Source organism: Lithobates pipiens, unplaced genomic scaffold, assembly GCF_037356315.1.
Source record: "Lithobates pipiens isolate NorthernLeopardFrog02 unplaced genomic scaffold, aLitPip1_a1.2 Scaffold_95, whole genome shotgun sequence".
In the NCBI taxonomy this organism is placed as follows: Eukaryota; Metazoa; Chordata; class Amphibia; order Anura; family Ranidae; genus Lithobates; species Lithobates pipiens.
This window is the reverse complement of record NW_027507918.1, coordinates 323,111-341,026: the sequence shown is the minus strand read 5'-3', so window position 1 is coordinate 341,026 and position 17,916 is coordinate 323,111. Positions and strand designations below refer to the sequence as shown.

The 17,916-nt window shown below is 47.6% G+C and overlaps 1 pseudogene; it reads left to right on the top strand.

Annotated features, from left to right (window-relative positions):
* The first annotated feature begins 288 nt into the window (after positions 1 to 288).
* On the top strand, positions 289 to 1,687 carry LOC143973759 (proteinase-activated receptor 1 pseudogene; annotated as a pseudogene).
* Positions 1,688 to 17,916: the final 16,229 nt, after the last annotated feature.

The following is a 17,916-nucleotide window of genomic DNA, read 5'->3' as shown; positions in this document are numbered from 1 at the left end:
AAACTTAGGGAGAAATCAATAGATCTCTAACAATCAACCAGTATAACTACTACTGGCAAGTAAATTTGTGAGGAGCTCCTTCCCTAAACTACAGGGTGCTACACATTGGAATCATCAGCAGGTCTCCGGGCACCAAAAATTAAGGGGACATACGAGAAATCCCCAGCTGCTCTTGTTTGATGTAATGTGAAAAATGCTGCAAAATATTTCTGGTAAATGATTTCACCTCATATTTTGATTTTTTCAGGTAATAACAATTGGGTGGACTCAGCAAAACAAATTGAGGCCCACATACTACACAATATGTTTTTAGATGAATATAAGAAGTATATGAACAGTTGGTTGGTGACGAAGTTTGTGCCCTCCATCTATACCGTGGTTCTCCTCGTGGCTCTTCCTCTCAATATAATGGCGATCATCGTGTTCCTGGTGAAGGTGAAGGTGAAGAAGCCGGCAGTGGTGTACCTGCTGAACCTAGCCGCTGCTGATGTTCTCTTTGTCAGTATTCTTCCTTTTCACATTGTGTATAGATTCTTAGGAAATAACTGGCTGATGGGGGAAGGGATGTGCCGATTAATCACGGCCATGTATTTAAGTAACATGTGTGGATCCATCCTGCTGATGACGAGTATCAGTGTGGACCGGTTCCTGGCTCTGGTCTACCCGGTCCAGTCCCTTCCCTGGCGCACAGTGAGAAGATCCTGGCTGGTGTGTTGCTTCATCTGGGTGATATCGATGGTCAGCACCGTGCCGGTTCTCATAAGACAACTAACCCGACCATTTCCCGACCTGAATATCACAACTTGTTATGATGTTCAGGATGCCGAATCGGTTGAAAGGTTTTATGTTCACTACATTTTCCCCATTTATATCTCACTTTTCTATTTCTTACCTTTAATTATTACAACCTTCTGTTACGTTGGAATCGTCCGCAGTCTCAGAGCACCGACCATGAAGGGCGCCCAGAAGAGATCCCGAGCCGTCCTCCTGTCTGTGGTTGTGTTGTGTGTGTTTGTCCTCTGCTTTGGCCCAGCCAATGTTATTTGGTTCATGCATTTCCTGCAGGTCTATAACCAAGCCAGTAACTTCCTGTACGTCGTCTACGTCATCAGTGTCAGTGTGAGCAGTGTCAGTTGTTGTCTGGATCCTCTGATCTATTACTATGCGTCCTCGGAGTGGCAGAGACACGTCTACAGCCTGCTGGGATGTAAGAGAGGACAGACTCCACCAGTAGGCCATCAGCGGGTCCTCCTCCACAAAGACCAGATACCGAAAACTCCCAACAAAGCTTCTGAAACTTCCCGGATTATATAACTGGAGGAGGCCGAACATTTCCAGAAAGTGATCCCCTTTATAAAGAAAAATAACTTGTATCTGCTTTACTAATAGTTATATGAGAGTATTAAGCGCTTCCAGTATATGCTGATGATGGGTTCTTTATATAACAGGCTCACTCGCTAGAAAGATGTTGTTACAATTGATAGAAGGTCATTGGGACGTGTTGTTAGAATGCCGTCACCAAAGATCTACTGCTTTGCTGCTTATCTGTCACCTCTATTCCCAGAGATCAGCAGCCATGCTGGTACATGTAGTTCAGTGGCTTTCATTTGCAAGGTTTTGATGTTACCTGTTATCCCAGAAGACTAGTTATCCACCTGCTGTTGAATCGATTAGCTACACGCCCATCCCGGCCGGGCCATCTCATTCCATTTATCCACTTTAGCTCCGGAAGGATTTATCCACGTCCTGATCAGGCCATTTTTTGCGATGCGGCACCGCGTCGCCTTATCTGACAATTGCGCGGTCGTGCGACCAAACAAAATATTTTTTACTTTAATTTTTTTTTTACTTTTTGCGCTATAAACAAAAAAAAAGAGCTACAATTTTGAAAAAAAAAACAATATTTTTTACTTTCTGCTATAATAAATATCCCCAAAAAAATGTAAAAAAGCAAATTTCTTCCTCAGTTTAGGCCGATATATATACTGCTACATATTTTTGGTAAAAAAAAAAATACCAGTTACACTTACCGGTAACAGGTTTTCTGGGAAATCTTCCAGGACGGCACACCTGAGATGACTGGTCTTACCTGACTGGAAATACAATCAACAACAGAGTTTAAAAGTCCCCGCATCTCCCTCCGACCCACAGTGCCAAAGTATAGGCCCACACCAGTGTCAGAGGGAACATTCTGTGAAGAATGAAAACATCACCAACATATAAGGATAGGGAAGTAGGCCTGCCTTTCTGGAAGATTTCCCAGAAAACCCCTTACCAGTAAGTGTAACTGGTAATTTTCTCCAGTCATCTTCCAGGACGGTACACCTGAGACGATGAGCAAGAAGTTCAGGCCTACCTTAGGGTGGGGCCACCGCCTGTAGGACCTTCCTGCCAAACACCAAGTCCTGGGGGGACAACAGCTCCACTCTGTAGTGCCTCACAAACGTCTCATGGCTCGTCCATGTTGCTGCCTTGCAACATGGACGCCGGCCCTCTCTGCCCAGGAGGTCGCCAGAGATATAGTTGAGTGCACCTTAAGGTGGACTGGTACCGGCTTACCCGAGAGCCTATAAGCTATCGCTATGTTCTGTTTGATCCACCTTGCTATTGTTGGTTTGGAGGCCTGCAAATCCTTACTTTGGCCAGAAAAGGGGATCAGTAGATGGTTTTATCTCCTAAATTCTCTCACCCTTTCTAGATAGACTAGGAGACAGCGCCTAACGTCTAAGAGGTGGAATCTTTCTTCCTTCTCATTTTTAGGACTCTGGCAGAAGGATGGAAGGATAATCTCCTGTGACCTGTGAAACTCAGAAGTCACTTTTGGTAAATATAGAGGATCCTGTCTGAGGATTACCCTATCCTCCAGGATCAGAAAAAATGGCTCTTTAATCGTCAGAGCTTGTAGGTCGCCAATCCTTCTAGCTGTGGTAATGGCCAGAAGGAAGGCCAACTGAAGGAAATTTAAAGAAAACTTGAGCCACCGGCAAAAAAGGCCCTTTCGATAGGGCATCCAATACCAGGGATAAATCCCACGGTGGGAACCTGATTGTCCTTACCAGGGCTAACCTCTCCCTGGCCAACAAAAACCTTTTTACAAGGGGGTCTCGAGCCAGACTTCTGTCAAAAGGGCCACTACCTGAACCCTAAGGGTGCTAACCGCTAACCCCTGGTCCACCCCATCCTGAAGGAAATACAGAACGGTTGGAACCGTTTGGAAGGCTTCCTCTTTTGACTGAAGCCAACGGGAGAAGACCTTCCAGACTTTAGCGTATGTCTGTCTGGTGACCTTCTTTCTACTGAGTAAGAGTGTATCAATCACCTTCTCCGAGCATCTCCTATCCCTGAGGATTTCCCTCTCAAATGCCAGGCCATCAGAGAGAAAGCCTGGGTCGGGATGAACGATTGGGCCCTGGCAAAGGAGATCTCTCTGAACTGGAAGACGCAGCGGAGGAACAACCGACCATCTCCATATGGTGGGGAACCAAGCCTTCTTCAGGCTACCAAGGTGCGATCAGAATGATGTCTCCCCTCGACTGCGATAGCTTCTGCAACACCAGAGGTATGAGCATTAGGAGAGGGAATGCGTACGCCAGAGCAAAATCCCAGTTCTGAACGAAGGCGTCCACCCCCAAGGATCCCTGCTCCCTGGTGAGGGAGAAGAACCTCCGAACCTTCGTGTTTTTCTGGCGGGCAAACAAATCTATCTCTGGCTTGCCGAAATGACGGCTTACCAGAGCAAAAACTTCCTTGTTCAGCTCCCACTCTCCCTGATGAACGGGCCGCCTGCTGAGAAAATCTGCCTGAAGGTTGAGTGAGCCTTTCATGTGGACTTCTGAAAGTGAGAGAATATTCTCCTCTGCTTCCCCTAGGATCTCTTGAGTTAATCTCCTCAAACTGCCTGACCTTGTCCCCCCTTGGCGGTTCAGGTAGGACACTGTTACCAGGCTGTCCGAGAAGACTTGCACCTCCCTGCCTTGGATCTGCTTCTTGAAAAAGCTTAGCGCCTTTCCAACTGCCAAAAGTTCCTTGAAGTCATGAGCCCCAGAACTCTCATGATGTTCCTTAACTAGACCTCTCCAGACTCAAGGAGAGCCCCCACTGCTCCTTGAACCTTTGAAATCTTTTCTGGAGGAAGAAATATTCTTTGAGCCACCGAATCTAGCTGGTACCCTAAGTACACCTTGGACTGCGATGGGTCCAGGAAGGACTTCTCCCGGCTGACCATCCAACCCAAGGAATCTAGGGTGGACAACACTATGTCCCTGTCTACCAAAAGCTGTTCTCGGGCTGGGCTGTAGATCAGCAAATCGCCTAAGTATGGTATCAGTGCTATCCCCTGGAGGTGTAGGAAAGATACCACTTCGGTGAGGACCTTGGTGAAGATCCTCGTTGCCGCAAGGCCGAAAGGGAGGGCCCTGAACTGCGAATGCTCCACCCCCCACTCTGTGAGTACCGTGAAAAGCAGGTACTTCTGGTGTACATGTAAATACGCGTCTCTCAGATCTAGCGTTCTCATGAAGACCCCTTTCTGGAGATGTTTTCTTACAGAATAAATACTCTCCATCCTGAACTTTTTGTATAGCAAGTACTGGTTTAAATTTTATGATTAACCGAAACTTGACTGATGGCTTCGGGAGCATGAAAATATGAGACTAAAACCCGAGTGTCCACTGACTCACTGGCACCGGAATAATTACTTCCTGCTCTGCGAGTTCTCGAATACTTCCCAAAAGGCCCCTCGCTCTGAGTGGGTCCTTGGAAAGACAGGTAACAAGACATTTGAGGGGGATTTGCCTGAAATTCCAACCTGTATCCCTCTCTTACGAGACTTAAGATATAAGGACTCTGTGTGATTTTCTCCCATTGAGGGAGGAACCAAAAGAGCCTTGCGCCAACCTTTATGCTGGCATCATTTGGTTTCTTTGTTGGAAGGTCCAGAACTGGAAAAAAGGATCCCGAGCCCCCACTTTTTTCTCTAATCACTTTTACTCTTAGACTGACCCTTTGCCGAAGGGCCTTGAAAAAATTTCTTCCCTCTCTCTCTTTGGCTTTATAGGGAATTCCTTACCCTTCTCTGTGGATCGGGAAAGCACTTGCTCAAGTCCCGAACCAAACAACAGGGAGCCTTCAAAAGGAATACCACACAATCGGGACTTAGAGGTAAAATCTCCATCCCATGTTTTTACCCATAGGGGCTTCCTAGCGGAGTTCACTAGTACCGCTGACTAAGCAGTCGTTCTCACTGTCTCCACCACTGCGTCTGCCAAATAGGCTACAGCTCTCTCAAATCACTTACTTGGACTATTTTTTACGCGAGACGTGGTCCATCAACCTATTGAGCCAAGCGTCTGCATTTCTGGCCACACAAGCTGAGGCCAATGCTGGGCACATAGCTGCAGCATTAGCCTCCCAGGCTCTACGTAACACGTTCTCCGATTTTTTATCCATCTGATCCTGAATGTTGCCTGAGTCCTCGAAGGACAGGTCCAACCTCTTGGAAATCTGCGCTAAGGACGCATCCAAGTGAGGGACCTTAAAGAATTTCTCTTCCTCTTCTTCCTTAAAAGGGCATCTACGCTTCCAGGTCTTTAGCTTTAGAAGCTTGCACTCAGGCACTTTCCATTCCCTTAGAATTATATCTTTAAGGGACTGGTGTACCGGGAAGGATTTAGCTTGCAGCTTACCCAGACCCCTATACACCCTATCCTCTGACGTCCTCTGACATATAAATGGCTTTAAGAAGACCCTCCATATCCTCAGCTGAAAACAGGTGTCCCCCAGGTCTAGCCTCCACCTGGCTGTCCTGATCAGAATCTTCCCCTTCCTCTCGGAGCTTATCTCTGAAGCCTAACCCTCTTCTTCGTCTGAATGGTAGGGGGTAGGTTCCTGGGACCTTCCCGTATAACCGGTGGACATGTCCTCCTGTGAGGTGGGCTATCCTTTCCTGACGGGATCAGGACCTGCCGTTTTTCAAACGTTGTCCTAAAGGATTGAACGGTTGCTAGCATCTCTGACTGCAGTGCCCGGCATTCCTTCACAACCTGTGCTGTCTCCTTGCCTGCAAGCTTAAAGATGCATTTGTCACAAAAAGGCTTGCTGTGGTTTTGCGAATGTTAATCGTTACAATACCCACAGCGTCTAGACTTGGAAGTAGCTTTGGGTTTAGACCTACTGGTCGACCTCTGGGCAGGACATTCTGGACCTATGAAGGACAAATCAAGCCATTAAGCTACCCGGTGTCACCCCAAATCCCTCCCCTCCCCCACAGCAGGATCACTCACCCCTTATGGCGACCTCAGCAGCTGCTTGTTCAGGTCCACCCTCCTTCTCCATACTTTTCCGACTTTTAAACTCTGTTGTTGATTGTGTTTCCTGTCAGGTGAGACCAGTCATCTCAGTTGTGCCGTCCTGGAAGATGACTGGGGAAAATCACAATAAGCGTATATTGATTGGTTTGGGCAAAAGTTATAGCGTCTACAAAATAGGCAATAGGTTTATGGCATTTTTATTATTTTTTATACTAGTAATGGCAAAGATCAGCAATTTTTAGCAGGACTGTGGCATTGCGGCGGACAGATCGGACACTTTTGACACTTTTTTGGGACCGTTGACATTTATACAACAATCAGAGCTAAAAGTAGCCACATGCGTCCTAGGGAATGATTCTAACTGTGACTGACTGGAGGAGGAGAGAGATCACTGTTCCTGATCACTAGAAACAGACAATCTCTCTCTACTCCCCTGACAGAAAGGAGATCTGTCCGTTTACATTTATCATATTGTCATGGTTATGCAGTGATCTTCCTGTTTGCTTACCTCCCCTCATGTGTTCAGGCTAAGAGGCCAGCCACTTCCACCTGGTGGTTTTTATAACCTCTCCTCTAAGCATGGCTCCACCCCAGGCCCTATCAGGGAACCTTATATTAACCTGTGCACTGCAAGCCAAGAGTGCTGATCAACCATTGTGTATTTCTTTGTGTGTTTAGCTTCCTGTTACCTGCCGTGTGCTCTTCTGTTGTTCTGTTACCGACTCTTGGCGTATCTTTGACTATCCCTGTTTGCCTGTGATCCTGACCTTTTGGTGTGTCCCTGACTATTCCTGTCTTCCTGTTGCCTACTATGGGTGTGAGCTAGGGGATCCTGGGGGTCGCGACCTGGAGCCAGTTGCAGCCAAGTCCATCCTCACCACTCGAGGCTCTGGTGAACACCTGCTGGCTCTTAGACTCCGCGCCCCAGGGAATCTTATGCTCTAACCCCGGTGGGACCTGTCTCCCGTCTGCAGCAGTCAGCCGTAGGGTCCACAACCTTGCGGTGCACTCCTGATCCCTACGGTGTGCATCTGTCACCTCGCCTCAAGGTGACCTGACACAGATCTCCATTCTGTCTCTCTGAGGAGTGATCACAGGTGCCGGGTGGACATTGGATGGTGGCTGGTCGGCAAGCGGTTAACTGCTCTAATACCATAGGACAGGGATATGCAATTAGCGGACCTCCAGCTGCTGCAAAACTACAAGTCCCATCATGCCTCTGCCCCTGGGTGTCATGCTTGTGGTTGTCAGAGTCTTGCTATGCCTCATGTGAATTGTAGTTCTGCAACAGCTGGAGGTCCGCTAATTGCATATCCCTGCCATAGGACATACCCGTACGTTCTCTATTGGAAGTGGGAATACCGGGTTCATGGTTGCAGCTGTATTGTTTTCAGACGGCGAAGCTGAACACTGTAAAAGCAATCCTAGACTAAACAGCTGCTGGATTGCTTTTACAGGTGGTGGAAGTGGCCCCCCTCCTGCTGCCTTCTCAGGTTCTCTCAACCCACCTGGGAACCTGAAATTGCAGCCAGCAGTTCCATCAGCTGACCAAAGAGGTGATTGAGGACCAGAACATCCCAGATCATCTCTATGGTCTAAGAAACCAAAAGCGATGAGTATTTTTGTCACTTCCCGGTTCAGCCTTTTGTTTACTGGCCGGGTACTAGCCAGTGAAGACCAAGGTGTGTCTGATCAGCTGCTGCGTGTGAGGTAACACCGCCAACATTATAGTGAGAGCAATAATTCTAGGACCAGTCCTCCTGTGCAACTCTAAACTGATAACCCATAAAGGCATTAAAAGCAGTGCCTATGACCCCACCCTATGTTCATCGTACCGCCCTATATCGCTGTTAAATGTGGACGTGAAAATATTGGCCAAAATCCTGGCCAACAGACTAAGCTTAGTCACCACGCCCCTTGTCCATAGTGACCAAACAGGCTTTATGCCGGGCAGAGGCACAGACATTAATATCAGGTGCCTACTCACACACACATAGAGCGGTCGGGGGGGGAGGCGGGTGCGGTGGCCTCACTCGATGCGGAGAAGGCTTTCGACTCTGTTGAGTGGGGTTACCTATGGGAGGTGCTCTCGAGATTCGGATTTTGCCCGGGATTTACAAACTGGCTCCGCATGTTGTACCACAGCCCCTCCGCTAGAATCCGTACCAATGGCTGCCTCTCTGGGCAGTTTCAGCTGGCTCGGGGCATGAGACAGGGCTGCTCCCTCTCTCTGGCCTTATTTGCCCTCGTGATGGATCCCCTGGCTATTTTGCTGAGAGCGGATCCTGGGATAAAGGGAATACAGGTAGGGCCAATCAAAGAAAAGTTGTCCTTGTATGCAGATGACGCTCTGCTTTATTTAGCAGACGCTTCGTCTTCTTTATACACTGCACTGGAACCGATTAATCAATTCAGTCGCTACTCCGGCATCCGCATCAATTGGGACAAATCGGTTCTTTTCCCGCTCCACTCCTCGACCCCTCATGTGCCTCACCCACAGCTTCAATGGGTGGAAAGCTTTACATACCTGGGGATTAAAATGAGTGATAGGGTTCAGAACTATATGGACGACAATCTACAGCCACTCATGACACAATTAGGGGCTAGGTGCGTGGCATGGCGATCCCTTCCTTTATCCCCAGTGGGCAGAGTCAATCTGTTAAAAATGATCTATCTCCCCAAGTACCTGTACTTCTTTCGTAACACCCCCATACACATCCCAGGACTTTTTTCCAGAGGCTGGAGAGTCTGCTGATATCCTTTGTCTGGGCTGGGAGACCCCCCCAGAATAGCCAAGCAGATACTATACCTCCCATTATCTGGGGGGGGGCCTGGCACTCCCGAACTTTCAGATTTACTACTGGGCAGCCGTTCTGGTCACAATTCTATGGTGGTTCTCCCAGCCCACACAGAACCCAGCGGTCACCCTAGATGCGGCCATCCTTGGCTCCTTTGCAGCTCTTAGTAACCTACCATTTTGGGGGCTTAGGGCTAGCTCATCCATGATGAGTTTGATGCATACCACGGTGAGGGTCTGGTGGAGGCAAGGAAGAGTTATGGGAAGCCCAACCACATCTCCCCCCACACGCCCCTATGGGGTAATCCCATGCTCCCTCACCTAAATAGTATCCCAGACCCTTCTCTGTGGGGAAAAAAAGGAATCATCACCTTAAAGCACATCGTTTATCAGGGTAGGCTAATGACTTTCCAGGAACTGAGACGTACATATGCACTTCCGATCTCTTTCCAGTTCAGATACTGGCAACTGAGACACGCCTTTGGGGCCCAATTTCCTGCCCCTTTGACTCTGGAATTGGACTCCATTGAACGTCTACTGACTTCCAGGGTAATGGGGAGACCCCTGTCGACCTTATATCTTTACCTCACGGTTGAACACGACACTAAATTGACCAAATCCCGGGAAAAATGGAGATAAGATATTCTATGTCTAGATGAGGAAAAAGAGTGCCTAACTTCTTACATTCCATCAATGATAGCTGCGAAGGACATGTTCATACAATTTAAGTTCCTGCATAGGGCCTACTCCACCCCACAGAGGCTGGCCCGTCTTTACCCTTAAAGGGACCCTAATTGTCAAAGATGTATACAAGAGGTGGGCACTTTCTGGCACATGGTCTGGTCGTGTCCCAAAATCCAGCCCTACTGGACGGAAGTGGTTTCTACGCTGAATAATGTGACCGGGGTCGAACCTTCAGGTTGACCCTCAAACCCTACTATTGAGCCATTTGGCAGACGTTGAGGGGGACAGGTACTGCAAACTGTGCCTTACCTTCGCATTGTATTATGCCAGATTTTATTGAGATGGAAACTTGAAGACCCCCGTATCCCTGCCTCATGGAGAAGATTGGTAAGCATGGTGCTCCCCCTGTATAAGTTGACCTATGAAAGAAGACAATGCCCAGGGAAGTTTGATAAAATTTGGTCCTCCTGGATAGAAGCATCTGCTGACCTTGGTTCCCCCTCCCCCTCCCCCTAACTTTGAGTCAGTTGGGAATCTCCCCCTCTGGTTGACCGTCATATTCTCTCTCTCCCGACCATTTCCACCATGACCTCCCTGCCCCCCCCCTCCCGCACGAATGTCAAGTACCTGCATGATGATTGTGAAGTTTTACTGAGGATGACATGCATTTATGATAGAGTGTAACGGCTACTTATGTTATCTGTACTGCTGGATCGTGAATTTAAGAATGACTGCCGGATGAAGGTGGTTTCTTCTTTCTATAACTGAGTAATACCGGACTTACTGTACTTTGCACTGTAATGCTGATTTGTCTAATAAAATCTTCTGTTAAAAGCAATGCCTATGGAGATTTTTAAGTACCTAAGATTGTTAATATTACATGATCGTGCACAAACAAGACATGTTACATATCCATTTATTCAGTGTAACATCATCTTTTATATTTTACAAAAAAAAAATGGGCATAATATTGCGTTTTTGAGCTAAAATTCAATAAAATGCATTTTTGCCTAAAAAATTGCATTTGAAAAAATATTGCACAAATGCCATGTGACATAAAAAATTGCAACAACCGTCATTTTATTCTCTATGACCTCTGCTTAAAAACAGATCATTGTTGGGAGGTTTAATTAATTTTCCAGCAAAAAATTATAATTTCTACATGTAGGAGAGAAGTGTCAGAATTGGTAGGCAAGTGGTTAGGCTTGGCTCATCCCCTCAGACATTGCCCGAGCAACACCTAGTGTTCCTAGAACCAGGTCTCCCAGTGTTTTTCCCAGTGATTCCTCGTGTCCCTGACTTCCTGGGAAGATTCCTAGTGTACCCGCAGTGCTTCCTCATGTCCCTGGCTTCCTGAGAAGATTCCTAGTGTACCCCCAGTGCTTCCTCCTGTCCCTGGCTTCCTGAGAAGATTCCTAGTGTACCCCCAGTGCTTCCTCCTGTCCCTGGCTTCCTGAGAAGATTCCTAGTGTACCCCCAGTGCTTCCTCATGTCCCTGGCTTCCTGTGAAGATTCCTAGTGTACCCCCAGTGCTTCCTCATGTCCCTGGCTTCCTGAGAAGATTCCTAGTATACCCCCAGTGCTTCCTCATGTCCCTGGCTTCCTGAGAAGATTCCTAGTGTACCCCCAGTGCTTCCTTATGTCCCTGGCTTCCTGGGAAGATTCCTAGTGTACCCCCAGTGCTTCCTCATGTCCCTGGCTTCCTGGGAAGATTCCTAGTGTACCCCCAGTGCTTCCTCCTGTCCCTGTTTTTTTTTTTTTTTAGAAGATTCCTAGAGTACCCCCAGTGCTTCCTCGTGTCTCTGGTTTCCTGATAACATTCCTAGTGCCTAGGAAATTAGGCTGTATGCTATGCGCATACCATATCTCCTGTGCTAATAAGCACACATTTTGTCTAATGATATAATGTACCTCACCTATCATTCCATTACCCGTATATCCCCAAGTAAACAGACATCATCATAGCTTTTGTTCTCAGCAGCATGCTCTTCTGTCCTCCCCCAGCATGCCCTTGGTTTTTTATTCCAACGTCACAAAAGCTCTGACAAACAGGAACTGCTGGCCACACTAGCCAATCACTTCCTCAATACAAAATGACATCACAGGAAATGACAAACAGTAAAGGGGAGGGCATTCACAAGGAGGGAAGTGCACATGCCCCACCTTAACCACTTGCTTACTGGGCACTCCTCCTGCCCAGACCAATTTTCAGCTTTCAGCGCTCTCACACTTTGAATGACAATTACTCAGTCATGCAACACTGTACCCAAATTATTTTTTTGTCCTTTTCTTCATACAAATAGAGCTTTCTTTTGGTGGTATTTGATCACCTCTGGGGTTTTTTATTTTCTGCGCTATAAATGAAAAAAGACCAAAAATTTTGAAAATAAATGCATTTTTCTTTGTGTCTGTGATAAAATTTTGCAAATTAGCAAATTTTCTTCATAAATTTTGGCCACAATTTATACTGCTACACATCTTTGGTAAAATAACCCAAATTAGTGCATATTATGTGATCTGCGTGAAATGTATAGAGTCTACAAGCTGTGGTGCAAATCATAAAAAATTGATCACATCTGATGTACTGGTGGCCTATCTCATTTCTTGAGACCCGAACAAGTCAGGAAAGTACAAATACCCCCCAAATGACCCCTTTTTGGAAAGTAGACATTCCAAGGTATTTAGTAAGAGGCATGGTGAGTTATTTGAAGTTGTCATTTTTTCCCACAATTCTTTGCATAATTAAGATTTTATTTTTATTTATTTTTTTCACAAAATTGTCATTGTAATTGCTTATTTCTCTCACACAGAATGTGCATACCACAAATAACGCCCCAAAATACTTTCTGCTACTCCTTCTGAGTATAACGATACCACATGTGTGAGACTTTTACACAGCCTGACCACATACAGAGGCCTAACATTGAAGTAGCACCTTCAGGCATTCTAGGAGCATAAATTACACATTTCATTTCTCAACCACCTATTACAGTTTTGAAGGCCCTGGAACACCAGGACAATGGAAACGTCCAGAAAGTGACCCCATTTTGGAAAGCTAACACCCCAACGTATAATCTATGAGGCATAATGAGTCTTTTGAATGGTTTATTTTTTTCCAGAAGTTTTTGGAAAATGTGGAAAAAAATGAAAACGCATTTTCATTTACACAAAGTTGTCCGTCTATAAGATATTTCCAACACATAGCATTTACATAGCAAAAATAACACCCCAAAATACATTCTACTACTCCTCCCGAGTATGGCAATACCACATGTGTGAGATGTTTAAACAGCCTGGCCACATACAGAGGCGCAACATGCAAGGAACACCGTCAGGCGTTCTAGGGACACATAGCATGCACATACCAAGAATTACACCCCCAAATACATTATGCTGAGCAAAGGGTAAAGAAAAATTACCTGTGGTTTTAGAAGCGCAGTTGTCCACAGGAGGATATCACTGGTCCAGGCAGCAGGCAGGGACTTGGTCAGCAACAGCGAACACAATTTTTCAGGCAGCAGGCAGGGATACTGTCCATATACAGTCCAGGGTCAGTGCAGAGATATTGTCAGCAGTGCCAAAAATATTGGTCCTGGTAGTAGGCAGGTCCTTGTGGTGTGGTCAGTGCGGCATGACGGCAGTAAGTCCTACAGGCAGCAGACAGAAGTAGGTCCTCGTTCAGGAAAGAATGGGGATAGGGGTAGAGGCTTCTCCCTCCCAAATCTCTTTGAAGCCTCCGAGTCTCCAGACCCTAATCTAGGAATAAGAAAACAAAGAAAATTGTTTTCTTCATCCAGAAAAACTATACTGGAGCCCCTCACATATGTGAGACCCCGTGTTGAATCCCACTAGTCCAGTTGCAGAATACAAGATCAGTCCAAGAGGCAGGCAAATATCGTGGTCAAACAGTCCAAGGTCAGTTCCAGATCAGGCAGAGGTATGTACAGAATCGTTAGGCAGAAGCATGGTCGAATAACAGACCAGGGTCAGTTCCAGATCAGGCAGAGGTATGTACAGAATCGTTAGGCAGAAGCGTGGTCGAATAACAGTCCAGAGTCAGTTCCAGATCAGGCAGAGGTATGTACAGAATCGGCAGGCATAAGAGTGGACGAATAACAAGCCGGGGTCAGTTACAGAGCAGGCAGTGGCATAAGGGGTGTGAAGGTGTAGGAAGGCAGGAACTGAGGATTATGTTTACCATACTTCACTAAAAATGTATTGAAGTATGGTAACGCCGAAAACAGTCGCCTATACAGAGGCCTGGTTGGGAAGGACATTGTGCACAATAATAAGATGTGTCTCTTCTGACTCCTGCTTTGGTACACACCTTACATCTTTTTTGGCGTCTTTTGCCTGTTGGTGTGGGGGGGATTTTATCCGGAAAGTGGCGCTCGGAGAGTCGACTAACAACGTCTGATCTGATATTTTCTGGTGGGCCGTTTGGGAAAATAAGGGCTGTGAAAACTTCCTCCTGGTAGCCAAAGAAACGTTTGGGGTTTTGGGTGGCGTTGCGGTAAATGACATATGAATTATAAATGGCCAATTGAAAAAAATAAATTGTTACTTTTTTGTACCAATGATATGTCCGTCTTGTGACCAGATATGGTTCCATCATTTGGTCGTTGAAGTCGACTCCTCCCATGAACAAATTATACTCGGAAATGCATTTGGGTTTCTTTACGGGGCCATTCCTTCTGGGGATTTCCACGAAGGTATCGTTGTGGATAGAAGATAACATATACACATCCCTTCTGTCCCTCCACTTCACTGCCAGAACCTCCTTGTTTCTTAGACTTGCGGTTTCTCCTTTCCGCAGCTTCTTGTTCACCAGACTTTGAGGAAAGCCCTTCCGATTCTTTTTTACGGTGCCACATGCTGGCGTCTTCTTCCGGTGAAGGTTGTGGAACAGGGGCAGAGATGTGTAGAAGTTATCTACATAGAGGTGGTAGCCTTTATCCAGTAGGGGGTATATGAGGTCCCAAACAATTTTTCCGCTGGATCCCAAATAGTCCGGACAATTAGGGGGCTGTAGCTGGGTGTCCTTCCCTTCGTACACCTTGAAGGAATATGTGTACCCTGTGGCTCGGTCACATAATTTGTAGACCTTCACCCCATAGCGGGCCCTTTTGCTGGGCATAAATTGCTTCATTCTAAGCCTGCCACTAAATTTAATAAGGGACTCATCCACACATATGTGTTGGTCCGGGGTAAACAATTTGGGGAATATCTCTGAAAAATAATTTAGTATTGGTCGAATTTTGTAAAGGCGGTCAAAATTTGGATCGTTTCGTGGAAGGCACTGGGAATTGTCACTGAAATGTAAGAACCTCAGGATCATCTGATATCTGGTTCTGGGCATTACCGCGGAGAAGAGCGGTGAGTGGTGGAGGGGGTGGGTTGACCAGTAGGTACGTAATTGTTTTTTTTTGTTGAGTCCCATATTAAATGTGAGGCCTAAAAAAAGCTTGAACTCCTCCACCATTAGGTCTCTCCATTCGTAGGGACGGGCATAATAGGAGGTCGGATTTTAAAAATAAATTGTTGTGCATACAGGTTGCACTGGGCCACAATTGACGCCAACATGTCCTCCGTAAAAATTAAATTAAAAAAATCGATAGGGCTAAAATTCTCCGTGTCCACCTGGAGTCCTGGCTGGGCAGTGAAAGGGGGAACATTGGCCTCTCCTGAATTAGGAGGAAGCCACAAGGGGTTCTGAAGGGCATAGGGAAGGCCAGCATGGCTCCTAACCCTTTGGGGCTGAGATGACACCCCACTGGTACTTGGCCTTTCTCGCTGGGGCACTGCGGTGCTGGTGGACGGCATTGCGGTGCTGGTGGACGGCACTGCGGTGCTGGTGGACGGCACTGCGGTGCTGGTGGACGGCACTTCGGTGCTGGTGGACGGCACTGCCTCACTAGAACGCCTTCGTTTGATGGGCCGGATATCTTCCTCCTCGGATTCAGTCAGTGTTTCACTGCTGAGGACTGGCTCATAATTTACGTTGGCTTCAGAATCCGAATCCGAAAAGGAATCTGAAGAGGAGAGCTCCCCGTTGCTCTCGTCGGCCGCGGAAATAATTTGGTACGCCTCCTCAGCGGAAAAGACACGTTTAGCCATGGTAGCACTGATGGGCACTGATGAGGTGGCACAGATGGGCGCTTTTGAGGTGGCACAGATGGGCGCTTTTGAGGTGGCACAAATGGGCACTGATGGGTCGGCACAGATGTGCACTGATTTATTGCACAGATGTGCAGATTTATTGCACGGATGTGCACTGATGAGGCGGCAGATGGGCACTGCTGAGGCGGCAGATGGGCACGGCTGAGGCGGCACAGATGGGCACTGCTGAGGCGGCACAGATGGGCACTGCTGAGGCGTCACAGATGGGCACTACTGAGGCGGCAGATGGGCACTGCTGAGGTGGCAGATGGGCACTGCTGAGTCGGCACAGATGGGCACTGCTGAGTCGGCAGATGGGCACTGATAGGTCGGCACAGATGTGCACTGATTTATTGCACAGATGTGCACTGATTTATTGCACGGATGTGCACTGATAAGGCAGCAGATGGGCACAGATGGGCACTGCTGAGGCGGCACAGATGGGCACTGCTGAGGCGGCACAGATGGGCACTGCTTATGCGGCACAGATGGGCACTGCTGAGGCACAGATGGGCACCGATTGGTACAGATGGGCACCGATTGGCACTGGCGGGCACTGGCGGTGCACAGATGGGCACTGGCGGGCACTGGTGGTGCACTGCGGGCACTGGCGGTGCACAGATGGAGCACAGGTGGGCACAGGTGGGCACTGGCGGTGCACAGGTGGTCACAGGTGGGCACAGGTGGGCACAGGTGGGGTAGATTTGGACGCAGGTGGGGTAGATCTGGGCACAGGTGGGGTAGATCTGGGCACTGGCAGGGTTTTTAATAGGTTTACTGTCACTTTTAGTATGCTGTAAAACTCACTAAATCCTTCGGTCTCCTCACACGCTATCGCTGTGTGAGGAGACACGTTCGGCAATGGGTGATGATCTCATTTGTTTACATTTGAGATCATCACCCATTGGAGGCGGCGATCGCGCTGTAAACGGCCGCTGTGATTGGCCGTTTACAGCGATCTGTGATTGGCTGTGTCCAGGGGACACGGCCAACACAGATTTTCCCCGATGCGCGCTCCCGGGAGCGCGCGGGGAGCTCTTAAAGGGGACGACGTCAATAGACGTAGTCCCGAAAATTGAGATCCGCGCTGTAGCCATCATTTGACTATAGCGCGGATCTCAATTGGTTAAATTTGGTACCTGGGGGGTGTCTATAGTGTGCCTGTGAAGGGGCGCATGTTTCCCGTGGTTAGAACTGTCCCTGTACAAAGTGTCATTTCTGCAGAAAAAAAAGTAATTTATAATCACTCGCGGCTATAATGAATTGTCTTTGAAAGTCATTGATGAAAAAAAAAAAGCGTGGGGTTCCCCCAAATTCAATTAACAGGCCCTTCAGGTCTGGTATGGATATTAAGGGGAACCCTGCGTCAAATTTAAAAAAAAAATTGACGTGGGGTCCCCCTAGAATCCATACTAGACCCTTTATCCGAGCACACAACCTGGCAGGCCACATGAAAAGAGGGGGGGGCGAGAGAGCGGCCCCCCTCCCTCCTGAACCGTACCAGGCCACATACCCTCAACATTGGGAGGATGCTTTGTGGTCCCCCCCAAAGCACCATGTCCCCATGTTGATGGGGACAAGGGCCTCATCCCCACAACCCTGGCCGGTGGTTGTGGGGGTCTGTGGGCGAGGTGCTTATCAGAATCTGGAAGCCCCCTTTAACAAGGGGACCCCCAGATCCCACCCCCCCTGTTTGAAATGGTAAGGGGGTACAAAAGTACCCCTACCATTTCACAAAGAAAGTGTAAAAAATAGTTAAATAAGACAAACACACTTTTGAAAAATTCCTTTATTAAAAATAAAAAAAAGATTCCAGCGGTGGTAATCCACTCTTGCTGTCCAGCGATGGATGATCATCTCTCCGGGGTCCAGCGATGGATGATCATCTCTCCGGGGTCCAGCGATGGATGATCATCTCTCCGGGGTCCAGCGATGGATGATCATCTCTCCGGGGTCCAGCGATGGATG